This window comes from Mobula birostris, chromosome 13, assembly GCF_030028105.1.
Source record: "Mobula birostris isolate sMobBir1 chromosome 13, sMobBir1.hap1, whole genome shotgun sequence".
NCBI classification, from domain to species: domain Eukaryota; kingdom Metazoa; phylum Chordata; class Chondrichthyes; order Myliobatiformes; family Myliobatidae; genus Mobula; species Mobula birostris.
The window spans coordinates 66276001-66300593 of NC_092382.1; the positions used below are offsets into that span (position 1 = coordinate 66276001).

The following is a 24593-nucleotide window of genomic DNA, read 5'->3' on the forward strand; positions in this document are numbered from 1 at the left end:
AAGGAAGGGGCCTTAAGTGACAGAAGAAGTTGTAGTTCTAGTCACTAAAGGGAGAGAAAGAAAAACATAGCTCATGAAATCGGACAAGGTATTTAGAGATATATAGAGAAACTTACCAAGGAAGAGAACCTCCAAAGGTTTCAGAACGATCTTAACAACTTGCTCAAGAAGAATCCTAACTACATATGTTGCAGTTTCAGAACAAGAGACAGACAATGGAGGGGGTATTACTGCTGAAGGAGCATGGAGCTAATTTGTGTCAGGAGTCAGAGGATGTCGGCAAAGTACTAAATCAGCTTTCTGCATTTATATTCACGAAGGAGTAGGATACAATGAAAGTGAGATCAAAGTGTGCTATTAGAATAAGCTGCTGAATTATGAAGCAAAGAGGTAGATGTTATTAAATGCTTTGAAGGACATTAAGATGGACACATTACCATGGTCTGATTGGACTTATCCTACCTTATGGAGATACACGTGGGAAGAATGTTGTGGAATCGATGAAGATTTCTGTACTTACTTCCCATTCAGCCAAGCTACCAGTGAATTGGATCTCAATGTTGCTCCCATGACTACAAATGCGAACAGACAATTGAGTCCCCAATGAGTGTTGTGAAATTAGTGGGGTAGATTGCCAAGGATAAGATTGATTACAGAAAAAAAAACAACATAGGGTAGGAATGGCAACCAGTATGTTGGTTTTGGGTGGAAGAGGTGATCGCAGAACAAAAGTGAATTTAGAACTGTAGAAAGCGAGTTCAGTGATTTAATGTATTCGTCTTGGGTGACTTCGGCATGCTGATTGGCGTTGCATCTGTTAATGTTTTCTATGGTGGGTTGAACATGAAGATTTAGATACACAGGATGCCGAGCCACTTGGAAGTTTGGGTATAGAACTCGACAGACTATGGAGGTTGCAGCGTGAAATTCTAGCTTGAAGACCGTGCCTAGTGGTGTTCTGCAAGGGGTTATGTTAGTCTGTTTGTTCCTTTGAAATAACATAAACATTGTGGTTAAATTTGTGGATGATACAAAATGGCGAATGCCTGAAAACTGAGAAAGATCGTCAAAACATTCAAGAGAATATCATGAAAAGTTATGGCTGAAGGGATTTTAAATATAGTTCAATAGGGAAAAAATTGAGGTAGTGTACCTAGGAAAGACACTAGTATCCCGAAACAAAAATGTGTTGCTTGTTTGAAAGATGAGAGACAGGGCAGCTTAACTTTAGGCTGAAAGGAGAGATGGTGGTGAGATGGATGAATTCCCATGACCTGATAGGATTTATCCGACCTTTAGGAGATGAACGTGGGCAGATCGCTGGGGAATAGACGAAGATTGCTGTATTTACTGTCCAGACAGCTAAGCTGCCAGTGAACTGGAGCTCAATGTTTATCCCTTGACTAAGAAATCGAAGAGACAAATGAGACTCTGATCAGTGATCTGAACTTTGTGGGTGGATTGTGAGGACTAGGATTAATTACAGTCTGCAATACACATAGGATGGGAGTGGCAAACCGGTATGGTTTCTTTGTGGAAAAGGGCATCTCGGGTCGGCTGGTGGCGCAATGACATCGGCGCCGGACCCGGGAGCGGAGCTTCCCGGGTTAGAAACCAGTCGGCTCCGCTCCCGCGTACATGCAAGGTTGACCTCGTAAAATAAAGGGAAAATACTGCGAAAATGTCTGTGTGAGGAGTGGCGCGCCACACAGTCACAGTCGTTCGCTCTCTCTCTCGCTCTCTCTCCCCCCCTCTCTCTCTCTATCTCTCTCTCACTCTCTCTCCCTCTCTCTCCGCCTTGTACAAAGCCATGACAAGACCACCATCACGAACGCCCATATTAAAAAGGTCAAAACCACAGCAGCTAAACTTTAGACTGAAAGGAAGACACGTTTACAGTGAATGTGCAGGGGAAGCTGTTTAATTAACAAAGAGAGGTACGTCTAACAGGTTGCTAAAGCTACCGCTAGAAGCAGATACGATAGTTGCGTTCAGAAGACTTTCAGATGGGATCGGGAACATGATGCGGCTGGTTTGACTGTAAACATGCTGGTAGATATGGTGTGTGCAATTTTGTGGGGATTTCAGTACAGATATCATTGGCGCAAGAATCTGTTCCTACTGTCTACCGGTTTAGTTTCTATTTTCTCTGGCTAAGACACTTGCTATCTCGTTTTTTAAGAGTTTTTGCTGTTTCTGTGCCCTCATTAGAGTGTGTTTTTAATGGGACATAATGACATACATGTATCTCAAGATTTTTTTTTTTGTATGTTTCTACGTTTCGTAATTTAAAAAAGTTCTCCAGAGTATAGTGGGAAACCATTTTCTGGAAGATGACCGTTCCTCCCCATGCCCTGGAATCATATTGATAGCAGCAATCTCACTTGGACGTTAGGTGCACAGGAAGTGTGGAGGAGCAGAGGGCTCTGGGGGTACATATCCGCAGATCCCTGACAGTTCCCTTACGGGTAGCTAGGGTAATTAAGAAAGCTTATAGGGTGTTGGCTTTCATAAGTCGAGAGATAGATTTTAAGAGTAGCGATGTAATGATGCAGCTCTATAAAACTCTGGTTAGGCCACACTTGGAGTACTGTGTCCAGTTCAGGTCGCCTCATTATAGCAAGGATGTGGAAGCATTGGGAAGGGTACAGAGGAGATTTACCAGGATGCTGCCTGGTTTAGACAGTATGCATTATGATCAGAGATTAGGGGAGCTATGGCTTTACCCTCTGGAGAGAATGAGGATGAGAGGAGAAATGATAGAGGTATACAAGATATTATGAGGAATACATAGAGTGGACAGCCAGCACCTCTTCCCCAGGGCACCACTGCTCAATACAAGAGGGACTGGCTTTCAGGTAAGGAGTGGGAAGTTCAAGGGGGATATTAGAGGAAGGTTATTTACTGAGAGAGTGGTTAATACGCGGAATGCACTGCCTGAGTCAGTGGTGGAGGCCGATACACTAGTGAACTTTAGGAGACTACTACACAGGTATTTGGAGGAATTTAAAGTGAGGGGGTTTATATTGGAGGTGGGGTTTAAGGGTCGGCACAACATTGTGGGCCGAAGGGTCTGTGCTGTGCTGTACTATTCTATGTTCTATGCTCTAATACAGCAAAATAAATAAATAAATACATACACACATACATACATACATACATACATAAATACAAAGTCAAAGCTGAGATGAGCAACTGAACGCTATCGCAAGGCAAAGGAGAACAAGTCACATGCGAAAAGCTGAGAACATTCAACAGGCAAGACGAGTCTTGTAGTCCATGAACCAATCTTGCATTTATCTATCGAATTTCTGTTTCTAGAAATAAACTGCGATCAACGTGAAAATTTCTAAGTCTGTCTTGAAGAAAATGCGAAATGAAAATGGAAACGCGAAGGAAGGTTGAGGAGTTTGGAAAACAAAGACATATCTGAAATCGGAGAAAGAATGTCATCATCTTTTATGTGAAATATTGGGCTGTGACGAAGCACAGTGAACTCAATGCTGAGTTGCATAAGCATCCAATGCACCAAGTGAAAAGATAAAACAGTACAGAATACTAAAGAAAGGCAGTGAAAAGGGGAGAGGAAAAACAGAATAGCTGTTTTTGTTACAAAAATTAGCATTCTATTTTTAGAAACTAAAACTGCCGGGAAGTCCGAGAAAATTGGAAGTATTTCGGGCAAAATGGAAGATGAATGTCCAGCTGGATTGGACGCTGCGTCAAGTTGCGCTTTCTCTATGCCAGCGTTACTTTGATAATGATTTTATCATATTTACTTCTCGATTGTATGCAGTACATCGATAGACGGAGCAGCAGTAATACCATGAAGCAATTGACATACCGATATACACGATGGTACTGTATCATAAAATGACTCTGAGAAATAAGGACACAGAACATATGACAATGGCCTCGTCTTAGACTCATTTCGAAAACTGAATTTCCACAACATGCATTATTTATCTGTAACAGGTCACCACTGATTCCAATGAATATTGTTTTGCTACTCCAAACCCAAATCACCAAATGCATTTTCCCCAATTTCGAAACATTATTGGTTTTATATTCTTACACTCTTGGATTTCTCGTATCTGTCAATCCTGAGTACAGCTTTGGGACGGCAACAAGCTATACAAAAATTCAAATAATGCAGCAGCTGTTTATGTCTTTAATCATATCTTTAAGGTTAAACTGATTGCTCTGTTAACTTACATTCGCAATTTGAAAAATTCTGCTGCATTTGTCCGTTCATTTTGAGCTATTTTTGTTGTCAGATCCTGCACTCGAGTTACTTTCTGTTCTAGCTGTTATCAGAGATTGCATGGATTCCAAAATTTGCCAATGTAATCAATTTCTCCTCTCCCTCCCCCAACACTGTGGACACTAAGAACTGCTTCAGAACAAGAACATTTGTGTTTTTATTTAGTTTTCTTGGCATCTCGCCATGACTTTAAGCTAATGCAGTCACTCCTACTTTAATAATAGCATTTCAATATGTGTCTTGCATCTTTTTGTCCCTAGGAACGTCCAGAAAGAATATTTGCACAGTAATAATTAAATAAAGTTCCTAATATTCATTCATTCATTCTGTGTATATATAAACCGTCTTGTCACATTCTGCAGCAATGTGTCTAAAAAGTGCTTTTCTGTTGAGCTCACAGGAAACACCTGTTGTTGCACATATCTTGAATACATCTTCTCCTCTGAAACACTGATATGCGGTTTCTGTATTTATTTTGTAATTACATTCTGACTCAAATGCTTATGGGCCTAATTTTTGTTCCAGACTCTTTATCCAAGTCAGAACTGTGCGAATGTTTAGTTTTAGTTCTGAATAGTTATTGAGGAGAACGTACTGAGCTGGCCGAAGAGCTACAGACAATCCAATTTTGAAATGGTACGAATCTTGGAAAGTAAGTCATTGGCAGCTATATTGTTTCAAGAGTTAAATTATACTGCCAGTGTCCAAAGGCCTGGACCATTGTTCTATTGGTGTAACAGAGCAATGTTAATTCAGGTAATCATATAATTATTGAATGAAACCTAAAGTTACTCATGACAATTTTGAAAGAAATGTACTGTTGATGAAACCCACCTCACTACAGGAAAGGATCTTGTCGATTGTAGGGATGACTTAAAGCGGACTGAAAATCCTGACAATAGAGATATTAAGGATATTAAAGAAGAGCATATGCTGGAACATTTGGAAAGCACCAAGTTGGATAAGTCACAGGGACCGGGCGAGATGGAGGGTTGGAGGGTTGCGAATGTTGTTACTTTATTCAAGAAAGGGAGTTGAGATAGCCGAGGAAATCATAGATGTTTATAACCATATAACCATATAACAACTACAGTACGGAAACAGGCCATCTCCCCCCTTCTAGCCCGTGCCTAACTCTTACTCCCATATACTCCCACCGACCTGCACTCAGCCAATAAACCTCCATTCCTTTCCTGTCTATATATCTGTCCAATTTAACTTTTAACGACAACATCGATCCTGCCTCAACCACTTCTGCTGGAAGCTCGTTCCACACAGTTACCACTCTCTGAGTAAAGAAGTTCCCCTTCATGTTACCCCTAATCCTGTGCCCTTTAACTTTCAACTCATGTCCTCTTGTTTCAATCTCCCCAACTCTCAATTGAAAAAGCCTATCCACGTCAACTCGATCGATCCCCCTCATAATTTTAAATACCTCTATCAAGCCACCACCCCTCAATCTACTACGTTCCAAAGAATTAAGTCCCAGCTTGTTCAACCTTTCTCTGTAATTTAGGTGATGAAACCAAGGTAATATTCTAGCAAATCTTCTCTGTCGTCTCTCTATCTTGTTGACATCTTTCCTATAATTCGGTGACCAAAACTGTACAGAATACTCCAAATGTGGCCTCACCAATGCCTTGTACAATTTCAACATTACATCCCAACTCCTGTACTCAATGCTCCGATTTATAAAGGCCAGCATACCAAAAGTTTACTTCACCACCTTATCCACGTGAGATTCCACCTTCAGTGAACTAAGCACCATTATTCCTAGATCCCTCGGTTCGACTGCATTCTTCAATGACCAACCATTTACCAGGTATGTCCTCTTTTGATTAGTCCTACCAAAATGTAGCACGTCACATTTATCAGAATTAAACTCCATCTACCATCTTTCAGTCCACTCTTCTAACTGGCCTAAATCTCTCTGCAAGTTTTGAAAACCTACTTCATTATCCACAACTCCACCTACATTCGTATCATCTGCATACTTACTCATCCAATTTACGACCCCATCATCCACATCATTAATGTATATGACAAATAACATCGGACCCAGTACAGATCCATGAGGAACACCACTAGCCACCAGCCCCCAATCTGACACACAGTTATCCACCACCACACTCTGGCGTCTCCCATCCAGCCACAGCTGAATCAATTTTACTACTTCAATATTAATACCTAATGATTGGACCTTCGTAACCAACCTTCCGTGTGGGACCTTGTCAAAGGCCTTACTGAAGTCGATATAGACAATATCACCGCTTTACCCTCGTCAACTTTCCTAGTAACCTCTTCAAAAAATTCAATAAGATTTGTCAAACATGACGTTCCACGCACAAATCGAAGTTGACTGTTCCTAATCAGATCCTGTCTATCCAGATAATTATACATACCATCTCTAAGAATATTTTCCATCAATTTACCCACCGCTGACGTCAAACTCACAGGCCGATAATTGCTAGGTTTACTCTTAGAACCCTTTTTAAACAACGGAACTACATGAGCAATACGCCAATTCTCTGGTACCATCCCCGTTTCTAATGACATTTGAAATATTTCTGTCAGAGCCTCTGCTATTTTCATACTAACTTCCCTCAAGGTCCTAGAAATGCACAGGAATCCACAGGAAATTAGAAATGCGTGCAATAAAGAAATCAGCAGTTATAATAGGTGACTTCAATCTACATATAGATTGGGTGAACCAAATCGGTAAGGGTGCTGAGGAAGAAGATTTCTTGGAATGTATGCGGGGTAGTTTTCTGAACCAACATGTCGAGGAACCAACTGGACAGCAGGCCATTCTAGACTGGGTATTGAGCAATGAGGAAGGGTTGGTTAGCATCTTGTCGTGCGAGGCCCCTTGGGTAAGAGTGACCATAATATGGTGGAATTCTTTATTAAGATGGAGAGTGATATACTTAATTCAGTAACAAAGTTTCTGAACTTAAAGAAGGGTAACTTTGGAGGTATGAGACATGAATTAGCTGAGATAGACCGGCAAATGATACTTAAAGTGTTGACGGTGGATATGCAATGGCAAGCATTTAAAGATCGCATGGATGAACTATAACAATTGGTCATCCCAGTTTGGCAAAAGAATAAACCAGGGAAGGTAGTGCACCCGTGGCTGTCAAGGGAAATTAGGGATAGTCTCAATTCCAAAGAAGAAACATACAAATTAGCCAGAAAAAGAGGCATACCTGAGGACTGGGAGAAATTCAGAGTTCAGCAGAGGAGGACAAATGGCTTAATTATGAAAGGGAAAAAAGATTATGAGAAAAAGCTGCCAGGGAACATAAAAACTGACTGTAAAAGCTTTTATAGGTATGTTAAAAGAAAAAAGACTAGTTAAGACAAATGTAGTTCCCTTTTAGTCAGAAACAGGTGAATTGATGATGGGGAACAAGGACATGGCAAAACAATTGAATAACTACTTCCGTTCTGTCTTCGCTAAGGAGGACTCAAATAATATTCCGGAAATAGTAGGGGACCGAGGGTCTAGTTAGATGGAGGATCTGAGGGAAATATATGATAGTATGGAAGTGGTGTTAGGTAAATTGAAGGGATTGAAGGCAGATAAATCCCCAGGGCCAGATGGTCTGCATCCCAGAGTGCTTAAGGAAGTAGCGCAAGAAATAGTGATGCTTTAGTAATAATTTTTCAAAACACTTTAGATTCTGGATTAGCACCTGAGCATTGGAGGTTGGCTAATGTAACCCCGCTTTTTTAATAAAGAGGGAGAGTGAAACCGGGGAATTTTAGACCTGTAAGCCTGTGTCATGGTCCGGATCGGGGTCCCTTTAAATTTACTTTGTTTATGTTACGTTCCGGACCGTTGATTCCCTGTTTATCCGTGTCCCTCGACCTTGGTGAATAGCGGCAATTAACGCTCGGCTGAACCGGTAGTTTATAGTCTCCGGCTTTCAGCCGTTCGGCGCGGGAGCGTCTGCAAAGTTACCAAGGCATGGTGTGCCAATGTCATCTGGCTGGATCAAGCCTAGTCTCTGCCTGAAGCGAGTGCCCGTAATTCGCCTTTCCTCAACGGAGCAACCCTGCACAGTTATCTCGCCAAAGCGAGCCTGCTAAGATTCCTCACCGAGGTGGGTCCGTCAGTTAACCCGCCGGAGGGAATCAAGAACCGCTGTCTACTGTTCCCGGTCCGATTTGAGAGCTCGCCACTACCCGGAAGCTCCAAGTCAATTCCTGGCTCTGGCGGCATTCAAGCACCAAGTCAAGTCCCTTCCCTGAGGGCATTCAAGCACCAAGTCAAGTCCTGTCCCTGGGGGCATTCAAGCACCAAGTCAAGTCCTGGCGCTGCCGGCATTCAAGCACCAAGTCAAGTCCTGGTCCTGGCGGCATTCCAGCTCCATGTCAAGTTCTGGCCCTGGGGGAAATCAAGCACCAAGTCAGGTCCTGGTCCTGAAGGCTTTCCAGTTCTGATTCAAGTCCTGGCCCTGGCGGTCTGTGTTTCCTGTCCTACCGCCTTGTCTGAATCCCTTCTCTGCCCCTCTCTCCTCTAGCCTTCGTCTGCAGCCCCCGCCTGCACTTCTGTCTAGTTCCATCACTGGAGCTAGATAGGTACTGTCTGGTGCTCATTCGTGTTGGTCTTGTCTTGTCTTGTCTTCGCCTCTGTGGGGTAAGTCAGGCCGTCTTGCCGTTGCTCCGCGGGGTGTCATACCTTGTCTTGTCTTGTCCTCGCCTCCGTGGGGTAAGTCAGGCCGTTTTGCCGTTACCACGCGGAGGGTCATGAGTCCCGGCCCTATGTCCTGTACCCAAGGAGGGGCGCCGGCTCTCCGTTCTGTGTGTGAGTCCCGGCCCTATGTCCTGTACCCAGGAAGGGGTCCCGGCTCTCTGTTCTGTGTGTGAGTCCCGCCCTATGTCCTGTACCCAAGGAGGGGTCCCGATTCTGTGTATGTGTCCATCGTTCCATGTACCTGCTTCCCGAGGCCGAGGATCTGTGTTCCCATGTTCCTCCTCTCCCTAGCCCATGTCACGTCCTTGCCTGGTTCTGGGGTCCGAGTCCGAGGGAAGTCCCAGGTACTGGGTTCTTGCCCAGTCTCTGGCTCGGAGTCCATATCCTAGCCTCTTCATGTCTCCTCTAGTTCTGGGAGCCGATTCTGATTCCAAGCCCAGACCCTTGGTCCCAACTTAGTCGAGGTCCTGAGTCCTTGTCCAGTTCGCTATTTCCTGCTCCTGCCTTGCTGGCCTGGTATCGAACAATAAACTAAATCTAAGTAACCACACAAGACATGTCTTGCATTTGGGTCCACCCTTGCTCCCCATGACCCGCCACTGTGGCAGCCTGATATCGGTGGTGGGGAAACTGCTGGAGTCAGTTATCAAAGATGTGATAGCAGCACATTTGGAAAGCGGTGAAATCATCGGACAAAGTCAGCATGGATTTGTAAAAGTAGAATCATGTCTGACGAATCTCATAGAATTTTTTGAGGATGATACTGGTAGAGTGGATAGGGGAGAACCAGTGGATATGATATATTTGGATTATCAAAAGGCTTTTGACAAGGTCCCGCACGGGAGATTAGTGTGCAATCTTAAAGAACACGGTATTGGGGATAAGGTATTGATGTGGATAGGGAATTGGTTGGCAGACAGGAAGCAAAGAGTGGGAATAAGCGGCACCTTTTCGGAATGGCAGGCAGCGACTAGTTGGGTACCGCAAGGCTCAGTGCTGGGACCCCAGTTGTTTACAATATATATTAATGACTTAGACGAGGGAATTAAATGCAGCATCTGCAAGTTTGCGGATAACACGAAGCTGGGAGGTAGTGTTAGCTGTGAGGAGGATGCTAAGAAGATGCAGGGTGACTTGGATAGGTTGGGTGAGTGGGCAAATTCATAGCAATGCAATTTACTGTGGTTAAATGTGAAGTTATCCGCTTTGGTGGCCAGAACAGGAAAACAGATTATTTTCTGAATGGTGCGCGATTTGGAAAAGGGGGTGCAACGAGACCTGGGTGTCATTGTACACCAGTCATTGAAAGTGGGCATGCAGGTACAGCAGGCGGTGAAAAAGGCGAATGGTATGATGGCATTCATAGCAAGAAAATTCGAGTACAGGAGCAGGGAGGTACTACTGCAGTTGTACAAGGCCCTGGTGAGACCAATCCTGGAATATTGTGTGCAGTTTTGGTCCCCTAATCTGAGGAAAGACATTCTTGCCATCGAGGGAGTACAAAGAAGGTTCACCAGATTGATTCCTGGGATGGCAGGACTTTCATATGATGAAAGACTGGATCGACTAGGCTTATACTCTCTGGAATTTAAAAGATTAAGGGGGGATCTGATTGAAATGTATAAAATTCTAAAGGGATTGGACAGGCTAGATGCAGGAAGATTGTTCCCGATGTTGGGGAAGTCCAGAATGAGGGGTCACTGTTTGAGGATAAAGGGGAAGCCTTTTAGGACCGAGATGAGGAAAAACTACTTCACACAGAGAGTGGTGAATCTGTGGAATTCTCTCCCACAGGAAACAGTTGAGGCCAGTTCATTGGCTATATTTAAGAGGGAGTTAGATATGGCTCTTGTGGCTAAAGGGATCGAGGGTATGGAGAGATGGCAGGTACAGGGTTTTGAGTTGGATGATCAGCCATGATCATACTGAATGACGCTGCAGGCTCGAAGGGCCGAATGACCTACTCCTGCACCTATTTTCTATGTTTCTATGTTTCTGTCATACATATCCCCACTCTTCACAGCGAATTTGTTCCATATCCCGTTGCAGTTGCTTTGGTTAACACGGAAAGTAAACCCATCAGCATTTTAGAGATTCTCAGCGCAATCGTCCATGACCAGTCCGGCCACTTGAATGCTGCGGAAACGCTTATCCCGCACAACAACATCAGAATGACTGAGAGACTGATGGCAGCATTCCGGAAGAGGAATTCGGGAGAAAACAGCAACCCTCTCTGATGGCTCAGCTGTGGACACGGAGAGCAGAGTCAAAATCTCGGGCGATAATACCTCCGAGGATCCGGCATAGGGCCAGCACGGTAATGCAATCGCGATAGCATGACAGGGGCTCGACAGCATTAGTTGGTTGAGTAAATACAGTATATCACGGATGTCCAAAAACAGTGAAACTCCCTCTACACTGTCCCATCGCGCATTCTCCCAGGGTCAGACACAAAGTGTAGCTCCTTCCGCACCGTCCCATCACACTCCATGAAAAATATACAAGGCATATTACAGACCAGCCTGAAGCTGTCAGAAGAAAATCGAAATTAATATTATATTATTTATGAATGGGACATCGCTCGAATAAATTGATACTCTGGTGTACATATAGTGGAACGGATAACAGAGTCGGCAAACATAAGAGTGCAGAGATACACGGTGAAGGGAGCAATTTAGAATTACTGAGAGAGAAATGTATTCATACAAACGCTGCTGGAACAGAAACGCGCTGATACTGAGAGTTTTATTTCGAGTAAATTATGAATTTAAATACGCACTTATTTAAATATTTAATTTATTTATTTTGTATATTTTTATTCAACATTTAAGAATTTGTGTTGCCAACCCATAGAATGTTACAGATGAGGCGCTGCTCAATTGGCTGTATGAGGTTGAGCAACGAATAGGGTGTAGAATGAAGTCATAGAACAGTCTGTTTGCCAGAATGTACTGCTCCGTAAAATGTCATCATTCATAAGTGCACTGTCCATCTCACAATTTTGACATATGGAAACTATAGACCTGTTAGCCTGACATCAGTGATTGAGAAGTTGTTGGAATCGATTGTTGGGGATGAGATTACGAAATACCTGGAGGCACATGTCAAGAGAGGACAAAGGCAGCATGGTTTCCTGATTGGAAATTCCTGCCTGCCAAACCTACTACAGTTCTTTGAGGAAATTGCAAGCACGGTAGACAAAGAAGATGCAGCAGACGAGGAGTGTTTGGATTTTCAGAAGGCCTTTGACAAGATGCCGCACATGAGGCTGCTTAGCAAATTAGAACCCCATGGAATTACAGGGAAAACTACTAGCGTGTGTGTAGCATTGGCTGGTCGGCAGAAAAGAGGGAGTGGTAATAAAAGGATCCTATTCTGGCTGGCTGCCGGTTACCAGTGATGCTCCACAGGGGTTGGTGTTGGGACCGCTGCATTTTACGATGTATGTCAACAATTTGGAGAAAGGCATTAATGGATTTGTGGCTAAATTTGCCGATAATGCAAAGATAGGTGGAGGAGCGGATAGTGTTGTGGAAACAGAGAGCCTGTAGAGAGACTTAGATTGTTTACGGGAATGGGCAAAAAAGTGGCAAGTGAAATACAATGTTGGAAACTGTATGGTGATGCACTTTGGTGGAGGAAATAAACGGACAGACTATTATTTAGATGGGGAGGGAATTCAAAATGCAGAGATGCAAAGGGACTTGAAAGCCCTTGTGCAAGATACCCTAAACGCTAACCTCCAGGTTGAGTTGGTTGTGAAGAAGGAAAGCAGGACTAGCATTCATTTCTAGAGGGATAGAACATCAGCGCAGGTGTGATGTTGAGATGAGATTTTGAGGCTCTATAAAACACGGTTGAGATAACACTTGGAGTATTGTGTGCAGTACTGGGCTCCTTATTTTTGAAAGGATATACTTACATTGGAGAAGGTTAACAGAAGATTCGCGACAATGAATCCAGGAATGAAAGGTTTACCGTATGAGGAGCGTCTGTCAGCTCTTGGGCTGTATTCCCTGAAGTTCAGGAGCATGAGTCTGGGGCGGGGGTGGAATCTCATAGTAGCTTCCAGAATGTTAAAAGGCCTGAACAGATTGGAAACGGCGAAGTTATTCCCCATGGTAGGGGATTCTAGGACAAGAGGGCACGCCTTCAGGATTGAAGGACATCTTTTTAGAATAGACAATAGGCAATAGACAATTGGTGCAGGATTAGGCCATTCGGCCCTTCGAGCAAGCACCGCCATTTACTGTAATCATGGCCGATCATCCACAATCAATATCCAGTTCCTAACTTATCCCCACAATCTTTGATTCCGCTGCGTTTAAGAGCTCTATCCACCTCTTTCTTGAAAGCATAGAGAGACTTGGCGTCCACAGCCTTCTGGGGCAGAGCATTCCATATATCCACCACTCTCTCGGTGAGAAAGTTTTTCCGTATCTCCGTTCTAAATGGCCTACCCCTTATTCTTAAACTGTGGCCTCTGATTCTGGACTCACCCATCAGCGGAAACATGCTTCCTACCTCCAACGTGTTCAATCCCTTAATAATCTTATATGTTTCAACAAGATCCCCTCTAGGCCTTCTAAATTCCTGAGTATACAAGCCCTGTCGCTCCAATCTTTCAACATATGACTGTCTCGCCATCCCGGGAATTAACCTCGTGAACCTGCGCTGCACTCCCTCAACAGCAAGAATATCCTTCCCCAAATTTGGAGACCAAATCTGCACACAGTACTCCAGGTGTGGTCTCACCAGGGCCCTGTGCAGCTGCAGAAGGACCTCTTTGCTCTTATACTCAATTCCCTTTGTTATGAAAGCCAACATGCCATTAGCTTTCTTCACAGCCTGCTGTACTTACATACTTGCTTTCAGTGACTGATGTACAAGAACACCTAGATCTCGTTGTACTTCCCCTTACCCTAACTTGACTCCATTTAGATAATAATCTGCCTTCCTATTCTTACCACCAAAGTGGATAAACTCACATTTATCCACATTAAACTGCATCTGCCCACTCACCCAGCCTGTCCAAGTCACCCTGTATTCACATAACATCCTCCTCACATTTCACACTGCCACCCAGCTTTGTGTGACAGGCAAATTTGCTAATGTTACTTTTAATCCCCTCATCTAAATCATTAATATATATTGTAAACAGCTGCGGTCCCAGCACTGAACCCTGCGGTACCCGACTGGTCACCGCCTGCCATTCCAAAAGGAACCCGTTAATTGCTACTCTTTGTTTTCTGGCAGCCAGCCAATTTTCAATCCCTGTCAATACTCTGCCCCTAATACAATGTGCCCTAATTTTGCCTACTAATCTCCTATGTGGGACTTTATCAAAGGCTTTCTGAAAGTCTAGGTTCACTACATCCACTGGCTCTCCCTTGTCCATTTTCATAGTTACATCCTCAAAAAATTCCAGAAGATTAGTCAACTACGATTTCCCCTTCGTAAATCCATGCTGACTCAGACCAATCCTGTTACTACTATCCAGATGTGTCGTAATTTCATCTTTTATAATACACTCCAGCATCTTTCCCACCACCGACGTCAGGCTAACCAGTCTATAATTCCCTGTTTCTCTCTTCCTCCCTTCTTGAAGAGAGGGACAACATTAGCCACCCTCCAATCCACAGGAACTGATCATGAAATATATAGAACATCGGAAAATGATTACCAATGCGTCCACGATTTCTAAAGCCACCTCCTTAAGTACCCTGGGATGCAGACCATCAGGTCCCGGGGACTTATCAGACTTCAGACCCAACTGCCTAATTTCCTGCCTAATATGTATTTCCTTCAGTTCATCCATTACCCTAGGTCCTTTGGCCACTATTATATCTGGGAGATTGTTTGTGTCTTCCCTAGTGAAGACAGATCCAAAGTACCTGTTCAACTCGTCTGCCATTTTCTTGTTCCCCATAATAAATTCACGCATTTCTGTCTTCAAGGGCCCAGTTTTGGTCTTAAGTATTTTTTTTTCCTTTTCACATACCTAAAGAAGCTTTTATTATCCTCCTTTATATTCTTGGCTAGTTTACATTCGTACCTCAGTTTTTCTCCGCTTATTACCTTTTTAGTTCCCTTCTGTTGCTCTTTAAACGTTTCCCAATCCTCCGGCTTCCCACTCGTCTTTGCTATGTTATACTTTTTCTCTTTTATTTTTATACTGTCCATTTCTTCCTTTGTCAGCCACGGCCTCCCCTTCTCCCCTTAGGGTGTAAGAACTGAGATGCGGACAAATTACTTTAGTCAGAGGGTGGCAAATCTGTAGATATGCTGTGGAGCCAAGTCATTGGGAGTATTCCCTGACAGGATATTCCCTAGGACCTTGAGGGAAGTTAGTGTGGAAATAGCAGGGACTCTGACAGAAATATTTCAAATGTCATTAGAAACGGGGATGGTGCTGCAGGATTGGCGCGTTGCTTATGTTGTTCCATTGTTTAAAAAGGGTTCTAAGAGTAAACCTAGCAATTATCGGCCTGTGAGTTTGACATCAGTGGTGTGTAAATTGATGGAAAGTATTCTTAGAAATGGTATATATAATTATCTGGATAGACAGGATCAGATTAGGAACAGTCAACAAGGATTTGTGCGTGGAAGTTCATGTTTGACAAATCTTATTTAATTTATTGAAGATGTTACTAAGAAAGTTGTCAAGGGTAAAGCGGAGGATGTTGTCTATACGGACTTCAGTAAGGCCTTTGACAATGTTCCACACGGAAGGTTAGTTAGGAAGGTTCAATCGTTAGGCATTTCTCATGGTCCTGTCCGTGAAGTCCGCATTCAGGTTCACGGTCCGGTTCTTGGATTCAGTACTCCGGGTCTTCCAGCTGTTCCTTGTTTTGGTTGACTTAATCATAGGCACCTGATTCCCATCTTGTGGCTTGGAATATAAGTAGCCTTGTGGTTGTGTGTGGGTGTCCCTGTGGACACCACTAGTCACCGGCAGCCAATCCGAAAGTTATAGCTTTGTTCCCCCACTTTTCCGATTGTCAATCAGCCAATACTCTACCTATGCTAGGATCTTTCATGTAATACACTGGGCAGATTCATGTGCGGAATCTTGACCTGGCCTTCTGAAAATCGAAGTGCACAACATCCACTGATTCTCATTTGTCCACTCTGCTTGCTATTTCCTCAAATAATTCTAACGGATTTGTCCGATTCCCCTAAGGAAACCATGCTGACTTTGGCCTACTTTGTCATGTGCCTTCGAGTATCCCGAAACCGCATCTTTAACAATGCACTCCAACATCTTCCCAAACACTGAAGGCAGGGTCACTGACCTATAATTTCCTTTCTGATGCTTCCCTCCCTTTCCAAAGTGTGAAGTGTCATTCGGTATTCTCAGTCGTCTGCAGCCATGCCAGAATATATTAATGCTTGAAAGGTGATTACTATAGCACCCACAATGTCGTTAGACGCCACTTTTAGAACTCTTCCCGTCATTTCTAGGTGGCCGATGGACCTTCAGACTGATTAGTTCCTCAAGCAGCTATTCCTTGGTCAAAGCAAATGCACTCACTTCTGCCCCCTGACACCCTCGGACTCTCAGCATACTGTTCGTGTTTTCCACAGTAAAGACTGCGGAAATACGGTTCAGTTCGTCCGCAATTTCCCTGAACTCCCTTACTGTCTCTTCAGGGTTATTTTCCAGCAATGCAATGTTTGCCCTCCCATGTCTTTTACTATTTATATATCTGTAAAAATGTATGATTGATGATGTTATTGGCATGATGCTCTTCAGATTTAATTTCTCCATCTCTCTCCTCTTATGGCCATCTCCAACGGAATCCCACCGCCAAGCGTATCTTCGCTTCACTCCCCACCCCGCCACCTTCTGCTTTCCGCGGGGATCGCTCCCCACCCGACTCCTTGTCCATTCGACCCTCCTCCCCATTGATCGCCCTCCTGGCGCGTACTCTCGCAAGCGGAGCAAGTGCTACACCTTCCCCTACACCTCCTCCCTCACTACCATTCAGGGTTCTAAACTCTCCTTCCAGGTGAGTTTGGATGTACAGAAACGTCGTACATTGAAACTGTGCATCCATGCTCTTGTGCGAAGTATAATTGTAAATTCGACTTTAGCTTTGACCCTTACATTTTAATATTAATACTGGCCAAGAGGTTAAGGCATTGGACTAACGACCTGAAGGTCGTGAGTTCGAGCCCCAGCCGAGGTAACGTGTTGTGTCCTTGAGCAAGGCACTTAATCACACAGTGCTCTACGACGACACTGGTGCCAAGCTGTATGGGTCCTAATGCCCTTCTCTTGGATAACATTGGTGTCTTGGAGAGGGGAGACCTGCAGCATGGGCAACTGCTGGTCTTCCATACAACCTTGGCCAGGCCTGCGCCCTGGAGAGTGAAGACTTTCCAGGCGCCGATCCATGGTCTCGCAAGACTAACGGATGCCTTAGATAGATAATCAGACCAACCATTATCAACTTACTTAAACATCGCCCATGTACCGATCGAAGCGCTCTCATACGGAGGTGGCTGGGAACGGACCCAAGTGCAAGACACAGACACTGAACTACTAGGGAGAGGACTAGTATACAGGGTGAGGGCAGGGACATGGACACGAAAACCGGGAACCCGGAACAGGACTGGACAAGAGAGCTAGGAGCCCGGGCGTGGACTCCGGCCCAGAGACTGGACAAGGACCCAGTACCTTGGTCTTGCCTCTGGCTCGGAGCCCAGAACTAGGCAAGGACGAGATTTGGCAGGCAGGCAGGACGAGGCTGGAGTCTTCAGGCTTGAAGCTAGAGGTGAGGCCTGGCAGGAGGCAGGAGACTGGAGTCTTCAGGCTTGAGGCTAGGCAGGATCCTCCTGGGAAGGGCGTGGTTCGCCTGGGCAGGTCGCGGATCACCACCCGACGGAGGCATGGGACAGGAAGGGACAGAACCAACCGCAGGCAACGGCGAGACGGCCTGGCTTACCCGACGGAGGCAAGGGACAGGAAAGGACAGAACCAACCACAGGTAACGTCGAGACGGCCTGGTTTACTCGACGGATGCAAGGGACTGGAGGGACAGAACCAACGGCAGGTAACGGCAAGACGGCCTGATTTACCTGGGCGGAGGCAAGAGACAGGAAGGGAACTAGGTACAAGGTGGCTCCAGGGCAAGACTGCAGGCGAGACGAGGCGATAGTTACCAGCAAGACAAGGCAAGGCTTCAGGCAATGCAAGGCGAGACGAGAACTTCAGGTGAAGCGAGAGTTACCGGCAAGACAAGGCAGGGCTTCAGGCGAGGAAACAGAAAGCCGAGCAAGGGATACAAGGTGTAAGGACAAGAACAATCCAGCGACCACGCCCTGATCTCTGGAGGTATTTATGCAGCCAGCCACAATGAGCATCTGCTGCCTCAATTAGAGCTAAACACGAACAGAAGCAGGGTAAACAGGAAAACCTGGAGCAAGGGTCGGTGGACCGGACTGTGATCTGGAATACGGAGTTCACGGACCGGACCGTGACAAGCGCTCCTTAAATTATCCCAGTGAAGCTGCGTCAGCCACTTTTTCTGGCCTCATTCCTGATTCTCAGCACCTTCTAAATCTTTGCCCTCTCAACTTAAAACTGTGCCAGTCATTTTCGACACTCCTAATCAGGAGCAAAGATTGTCAGCGACAGCCTTATATATGACTCTTCTGTTTTTAAACATTCCAGTAACTTTTATCCCCATTCCTCTACGTTCAAAGGAATAAATACCCAGCCTGGCCAAATTTACCCCATAATTCTGATTCTCTGGACAAGTAACATCCTCTTCAAAACTTTCTACACTACTTCCAGTATAATAATTTTAATCCAACAACAGAGTGACCAAAACTCTGATCATCCAGGTACTGAAGAAGATTGTGAGAAAAAGAGAGGTTCGATTATGAAAGGCCATTCTACGGGTGGATGTGGTCATGCATGGGTGCATACCACACAGTGTGTTCAACATTATTGTATGGGGTTTGATTTTGAGGATGTATGCCCCGCTCGCTCTATATCTGCCCAACAGGGACATTGTGCTGGTGTGGGGGGATTTATCCTGTGCACTGCCATTCTCCACAGGGAAATGTTGTCATTATATCCCTGGGAACTCAGCTGATATCTCCAGCTCTCGTGGAGCCTTCTTTACACATGGAGATGGTTCCTATAAATTCAGCTCAATATTTATTTTCAAAGGGACGCTGTCTAATTGCATAAGGAGAGATGGGAACAGTTAATATGACCGTCACTTGAAAGGAGCGTGGTTAATGTAGCTGGTACAGATTACAAAGGCAGGCTGGGTCTGCCTGGTTTGAATGGGCTGTTACTGCGTGAGTACATTTATTAAAATTGATTATAAATTCCTACCCCACGACGCAGTCAATTGCTACAGTTGATCCACCTATGATCTTGCTTCGAGCACTTTGAATTTCTTGCTGCCTGTTATAGTTTCCATAGGTCATTTTCCAATCGGAATCAGATATATCGTCACTGACCTGTCAGTCGTAAAACTATTTGTTTTGCGGCAGCAGTATTTACCTATGCGGTGTTTGTTACAGGAAGTTGTCAGACAGAGAAAGATGGAGTCACCAAGCGGAACACAGAGACAGAGACAACATCTGGTGAAAATTCACAAAACCATTGAGCACTATGGAGACATGAGAGACTCCAGATACGTAAATCAAAAATATCAAATTGCTGCAGAAACTCAGAAGGTCAGGCAACTAATCCGTGCGGGGGGAATGGACTGTGAATAGTTTGTGTCCAGACTCTTCCCAAAGACTTTGAACAACCAATACAAATGAGACTGAGGTGAAAGAGGGACGATGGACTGGGAGAGGTGTGATTTCCCTCTGGATATCGCTGCTGCCCAGCCCTGTTTACTTTATCATCCTGGAGGTAAATGCTCCAACCCTTCCCTTCAAGTCCTTGTGTTCTGAGTTACCAGCCGAGATCCCTCTTTCTCTTTAGACAGGAACATAAACAAATAAATGCAACTGTAGGCTATTCAGCCCATCAAACCAGCCCTGCGAGTCGATACAATCTATGAATCTTTCTCCTCTCACAATTTTTCTCCTCTCTCATGTCCACATTGTTTTAAATCCCTAGTCTTTGAAAATGTATCCTCTACTTCATTATGTACAGCCAGTGATCTAATCTCAGGAAACCTCTAAGGTAGAGAATGCCAGCCATTCGTTCTTTCTGTAGGAAGAAATTACGAACTACCTCAGTTGTAAATCAGACCCGTTATGTCCATTTTTGAAAGCTGTACTGCAAATGGAAACATATCCCTTTGGTGGGAGTAAGTGGAGATTACACGAATTTCGCGTGATGACAAGTGTTTAACCTCGATGTCCCAGTTTCCTCCAACATCCCAAATATATGTGTGATTTTGACTTACTTTATGTGTCGCTTTAAATGTACGTGAGCGGCAGCATGCAGACGAGAGCAAGTGGTCATGTAAGGGGAATATAAAGGACTGGGACATATTTAGGTTTATAATAGTCCTTGATGGCTATCATGAAGTTTACAGGTTGAGGAGCCCATTTCCATGCTATTAATCTCACTGCCTCCCTCTCAACATCCACCCTGCTGCGTCCTCTCAGCTTCTGTCTGGTTCAAATAGATCACCCCTCATTCTATCATCTTCAGCCATTCGTGATAGGACAACACCTTTGATCCAGGAACCTGCTGCGGTAATATCTTCTAGACTGTCAACGTGAACGTATTTTCTCTTAAATAAGGAATTCAGAACCGTACATAGTGGTCGAGGTGTGGCTGTGCTAATACTCTGTACAGTTGTATTCCCAATCCCCAGCCCTGTTGTAATAAATACCACTGTGCCGTTTGCTGCCTTGACTGATTGATGCACAATCAAACTAACTATTCTATATCTCAGACGCAAGAACATCCCTTTGAACATCACTTACGTGCAATCTTCTCTACTTGATTCTTCTTCCCTCACATTTTTCACCATTAACCTCCACTTGCCGACTTTTCACTTACTGTTTCTATCTATCAGTACATAAGTCCAAATTTGCGCGTTAAAACCGGCCCCCTCACCTTCTTTCGAGTTATCAGAAAACTTGGAAACACACTCTAAGTCAAATGGAAATACAGACGACGCCGGTGTCGGGTACTGGCCGAATCGAAGCGACGAAATCCGATCCCGAGGGCGATCGAAGTAACAGAGAGCGAGGAATGTCGCAAAGTTTTGACAATTTGAGAAAAAGGCCGGATAGAAATGACCCGTTGTTACAGGCAGGGGACTGCCCGGCTCTGCTTATTGCTCCGCGGGGTTTTGCTCGTCTCTGTGTTGGCCTGAGGCTGTGACCTGCAACTGGTGGATTGTTTGTCCGGCTGCAGTGATGCCTGGCTTTGTGACCTGAAAACTGTTTTCGTGGTTTTATTTTTCTATGATGTATTTCTCTCTCTCTGCTCACTGGGTGTTTGACAGTCCTCTGTTGTTTTAATGAGTTTTATTAGGTTTATTTTCTTCGTGGCTGACCGTATGCAGCCGAATCCCAGGGCTGTATAAAGTCTCCACACTTTGATGATAACTGAAGGGACAGACGCAGAGAGAGCGAAAAAGCGAAACTAATCGCCATGGCATATTGTGTCGACATGCACGCCAATCTACTTCTCCCAAGATATTGTGGAGGCATTTGTAGTGATCCTCCGAGAAGCACAATATTCTCGAATAATTTTGAAAATTGGAAACGTCATTCACTCTTTAAGAAGGGAGGGAAGCAAAAGAGAGAATATCAGCCTGTTAGCCCGACTTCAGTGTTTGAGACGATGTTGCAGGCTATTATTAACGATGAAGTTTCACGGCACTTTGAGGCACATAATAAAATAGGCCGAAGTCAGCACGGTTTCCTCAAGGGGTAATCTAGCCTGACAAATCGCTTCAAATTCTTTGAGGAAAGAACAGGCAGAATATGCAAAGGAGAGTCACTGGATGTTGTTTACTTGGATTTTCAGGAGGTCATTGACAAAGTGCAGCACACGAGTCTGCTAAAAAATGATAAAGGCTCCTGATAATACTGCAAAGATACCGCCATAGATAAATGGATCACTCTTTGGGTGGAAACAGTTAGAATAAAAGAGACTTTTTCTGGTCGTGTTCAAATGGTTAAGGCGTTCGTCTAGTTGCCTCAACGTCGCTAGTTCGAGCCTCAGCTGTGGCAGCGTGTTTGTGCCCTTGAGCAAGGCACATAATCACACATTGCTCTAATCTGTGCGAGGAGTGGCGCCCCACACACACTTCCAATCTGCGCCTTGCAAGGCATGAAAATGCCCGACACAGGCCTCTCATGGTCTGAGTCGGAGTTCCCTCCCCTCCCTCCCTCCCCTTCCTTTCCTGGTCGGGATGCCGGTGACTAGTCGGTATTAGGGCCGCATCTTTTCAACTTATATGCCAGAAATTGGTGACTTTGCCGCCAAAATTGCGGACAATCCAACGAAGGTTGAAGGGTAGGTGGTCTTGAGGAAGCAAAAAATTTGCAGAAGACCTTGGTCAGATGAAGAGATAGGCAATGAAGTGTCAGATGGACTATACGGTAGAAAGGGAGGCAAATGGAATGTCAAGATTTATTTCTAGAGAACTAGAAAATAAAAACAAATATGTAATGCGGAGCCTTTATAAGGCTTTCATGTGACTGCAGCTGGAATATGGTGAACGGTTCGGGTCCCTTATCTAAAACGGATGTGCCGGCGAAGGAGATAGTCCAGAGGACCGTCACGGTAATGATGCCCGGAATAAAAGAGTTACATGTGAGAAATATTTTAGGACCTTGGGCTTTGGTCGATGGAATTTGGAAGAATGAGTCGGGGATCTCAGTGAAATCTATCGAATATTGACAAGTCGAGTTAGAATGGACCTGGAGAGGATTTTGATGTCGTGCTAGAGTCGAGGACCAGCGGGCACAACCTCAGATAAGGACGTCCCTTTAGAAAAGGAATGAGAAGCAATTTCTGTAGCCAGAAAGTTATGAATTTGTGGAATTTATTGCCACGGATAGCCGTGAAAAGCAAGTAACTGGGTATATTTAAAGCGGCAGTTGAGGAGGTGGACAGGTAGTAAGGGTGTCAAATGTGACGAGGAGAAGGCAGGGGAATGGAGTTGAGAGGAATGATATGTATGACCATAAGACCATAAGGCATAGGAGCAGAATTCGGCCATCTGGCCCATCGAGTCTGCTCCGCCATTCAATCATGGCTGATCTTTTTTTTTCTCTCTCCTCATGACTCCAGTTCCCAGCCCTCTCCCCATAACCTTTGGTGCCATGTCTAGTCAAAAAGCTACCAAACTCTGCCTTAAATACGCCCAGCGACATGGCCTCCACAACTGGATGTGGCAATAAATTCCACAAATTTGCCACCATTTGGCCAAATAAATCTCTACGCATCTCTGTTTTGAAAGGGCGCCCCTCCATCCTGACGCTGTGCCCCCTTGTCCGAGACTCCCCTACCATGGGAATCACCCTTTCCACATCTACTCTGTCTAGTCCTTTCAACATTCGAATAGTTTCAATTAGATCCCCCTCTCATCCTTCTGAATTCCCGCGAGTACAGTCCCGGAGTCATCAATCATCCTTGTGAACGTCCTCTAGACTCTCTCCAGTGCTAGCCCATATTTTCTAAGATGAGACATCCAAAACTGTTCACAATACTCAAGGTGAGGCGTCAGCCGTGATGCAATGGCGGAGATCGGTGAGCCGAATAGCCTAATTTTGCTCCTATATCTTGTGGTATTGAGGCCAAATTTGGTGATAAATTAATGATGAATATCGCTTTTCATGACTCACATAACAAACCGCCTGGCGTCCCTGTGACAAAATTTGGAGGCTTGGATGTTTTTAAGTGACAGTTTCAAAAGTGGTCCCCCCGATTAACATGTCGCGACGAGGATGGGATTCGAACCCACGCGTGCAGAGCACAATGGATTAGCAGTCCATCGCCTTAACCTCTCGGCCACCTCGTCTGCTCTTCCCTCTCTAGTACTCCGAAGTTCTGATTTTCTTCACAGCATTTAAAACTTCTGCTTTAGGCCCACCCATGTGTGTTCAGATTCTAGGCCGAATTACTTTGCTCGCCGTGCTTACCAGAATTCATGGAGTTTGGGTAAGGACAGTTTAGAGAGATATGTGCCAACCACAAGAAACATGGAAATAGGTATTTCATGCACTTTGGACCCCATGGACGTGCTGTGGCATAACTATCGAATCCGTGCTCTGTAACTCGGAGAAACTGTGAATGTTTTGAGTTGTAAAGTGAGATAAATTTATGTCGAATTAAATAAAATCTGAATAGCTTTGTTATCATATTGCTTGATTTCAAGTAAACAGATATTATAGGAATTTGCCATCTGGTTCGAGAATGACGATTTTCCGTGATTTGGGCAAATGCAATAACCCGATAGTTACCACATTATGACGCGCTGACGGCACGCCCGGCTGTGCGCAGCCGCAGATCCGAACACCGTAACGCTTACCCGACACATACACATGGCTACTCGGTTCGAGAATACCAAACCAACGGCTGAAATACCTAAAAAGAAATCGAATTCACTCTATCAATAATGTTTTGAATGTGGTGGACTATTTCACTGATTCCAATCCCAGAATATAACGCCGCTG

The 24593-nt window shown here is 44.6% G+C and overlaps 1 protein-coding gene and 1 non-coding gene across 2 annotated transcripts in view; both read right to left on the reverse strand.

Annotated features, from left to right (window-relative positions):
• Positions 1–24593, reverse strand: part of LOC140207977 (scavenger receptor cysteine-rich domain-containing protein DMBT1-like) — a 93635-nt gene that overhangs the window by 47790 nt on the left and 21252 nt on the right. The window lies entirely within an intron of this gene.
• On the reverse strand, positions 23857–23938 carry trnas-gcu (transfer RNA serine (anticodon GCU)). Its single transcript has one exon. It is a non-coding gene; the product is annotated as a tRNA-Ser (tRNA).